Below are 2,613 nucleotides of genomic sequence, written 5' to 3' on the forward strand. Positions count from 1 at the left end.
AATTTATTTATACACTGTAATAAAAACTAGGTTTACATTTTGCTCATGCTTTTCTAAGACAAATGTAAATGAAAAATGTTTTCATTAATGTTTATTATTTTGAATCTGTCATATAATAATCAAAGCCCTGATGGAAATAAAGCAATTTGACAGCAATTGAAACACAAGAACCACACATCCAAAAGTGTTTGGCTGTGAAATATATAGAGATGATGAAACATCCATATAAATGACATAGAACACATATAAACACAAACCAAATAAAAGCAATTAACAGTCACTATTCATAAAATACAGTATATCCGAAAAATATATTGATGAAGTGACGCTGCAGAACATCATGTGAGTCAATGGGCAAGTCCGTTTAGGAAACACATGATGTACAGAACTTCTTCGTGTGTATAGCACAGATGTACTTGTTGCAGTTGCTGCATGTTGTCTGTGTCTTGGAGTCCTTTGAGGGTCCACAGACCTCACAGCACTTCCTTTTGCCGGCACAGAGTGCAATCTAGAACAGTAAAATATGTATTAGTTCAGAAATTGTTTTCACCTCATCTCCTAACACTGGAAAAAACACACACACACACACACACACACACACACACACACACACACACACACACACACACACACACACACACACACACACACACACACACACACACACACACACACACACACACACACACACACACACACACACACACACACACACACACACACACACACACCACTTACTTCAGGCACTGCAGGTTGTGGTTGTGTTGGCCGTGCAGGTGTAGCAGCAGGAGTTGCCACCATCTTTCTCAATATAGCAACAGAGGCTGGGTTCCTCGGCATGTGTTGTGTACGCTGCATGTGAGGTGTCACCAGTGCCTTGCCAAGCTCCTCCAGAAAAATGCATCTTCTTTGGAGCTTCTTTTGGTTCCATTCTGGGTTTATTGCCATCCAAAGTGCAAAGGCATTGTAAGCAGAGACATCCAGGATGTTGTAGAATATCACAAGTGGCCACCTCAAGGTCCTTCTTTGGCACCTGCAGCAGGACAGCAGCTTGTCCAAGTGATCTACTCCTCCTTTGGTGGCATTGTAATCAAGTATTATATCTGGCTTACGGTCCTCACGGCCACTGATCTTTGCATCTCTGTGTAACTTGCTCATGAGTGACATTTCTGCCCTTTTTTGGTATGTAGGATACCAGGGCAGTGTTGTCTGTGAACACAAAGTCGGAGGAATGAACTGGCCTTTTCTTCACCGTTAGAAGATGCATGGGGGAAGCTCTGTCTTGTTTTTTCGTACTGTTCCAATCATTGTGTCTTTTCTTCTGAGAAGTTCTTGTCCCAGGCTGTGCGATGTGAACAAATGATCGCAGGTGACATTGTGGCCACTGAGGCCCTGCACCATGTCAAGCACCACTCTTGCCCCTTGGTTTTTCTCAGGCACTCTTCCCTCTGGCTTCCCTGTATACATGTGCATATTCCATGCATAGGATGATACAGCATCGCAGGCAGCCCAGATTTTTATTCCATACCTTGCTGGCTTGGAGGGAATATACTGCCTGAAAGGGCAGCGGCCTCTAAACCCCACAAGCCGTTCATCCACAGTAACATTTGGCCCAGGGTTGTAGAGGGATGGAAGCCGCTGCACCCACTTGTCCCACACTGTGCGGATTGCTGCCAACTTGTCCCTCCGTCATAGCAGGTCTGGTCTCCCTGTCATCAAACCTGATGATCCTTGAAAAAATATGAAAAGTCTCAAGAGACATTGTTGCCCTGAAAATGGCTCTCCCTGTTTCAGCATCCCACAGACTCTCAGTGGGCTCCCCTCTTGACCTATACACACCTGCAAGAATACGGATGCCAAAGTATGCATGCACATGTGTAATATCCAACTCTTTCCATTCCTTCCCAAAAACCCGTCTCCCCTCAAGATTGGTCATGTCCAATATGATGTTTTGTATTGAGTCTGGCATCAAAAGCTGGAATGATGACTTGATGTCATGAACATGCGTCACTGCCATTCGTGTCGGCCCGGGTACCATCCTTATTATATTTGCAGACAAGCGAGTGGGCTCACTTATTGGGGATGAACACCATTCAATCTTGCCGTTCTTTGACATGTATGTCTTCACCTCTTCTCCTACTGTGACTGGCTGTGGGGGTCTTCTTGCGGCTGGCTGTGAGGGTCCTTGAGCGGCTGGCTGTGGGGGTCTTCTTGCGGCTGGCTGTGGGGGGTCTTCCAGCAGCTGGCTCTGAGTCAAGTTCATCTTCCAATTCACTGTCAAATTCTGAGTTTACCTCCACATTATCCTCATCTTCAGAAAGGTCTTCCTGTCCCACTTCACCGTGTTCTTCTAATGCATTCCACTCACTCTTACCCATTATTAGCTCCAAGGCTCTCTGAGCAGAATATCTTTTGGCCATTTTGCTGGTAGATAATTGTAGTTCTGCACTATACACTGTAATGTGAGGTTATGTCTCTGTTTATATATATACACACACACACACACACACACACACACACACACACACACACACACACACACACACACACACACACACACACACACACACACACACACACACGCAGTGTTCTGTGCATCTGATCATCAGATCA

At 45.1% G+C, this 2,613-nt stretch overlaps 1 pseudogene; it reads right to left on the reverse strand.

Annotated features, from left to right (window-relative positions):
- Window positions 1-305: 305 nt before the first annotated feature.
- On the reverse strand, window positions 306-2,038 carry LOC139432947 (piggyBac transposable element-derived protein 4-like; annotated as a pseudogene).
- Between the last annotated feature and the right edge of the window lie 575 nt (window positions 2,039-2,613).

Source organism: Pseudochaenichthys georgianus, chromosome 23 (assembly GCF_902827115.2).
Source record: "Pseudochaenichthys georgianus chromosome 23, fPseGeo1.2, whole genome shotgun sequence".
NCBI classification, from domain to species: domain Eukaryota; kingdom Metazoa; phylum Chordata; class Actinopteri; order Perciformes; family Channichthyidae; genus Pseudochaenichthys; species Pseudochaenichthys georgianus.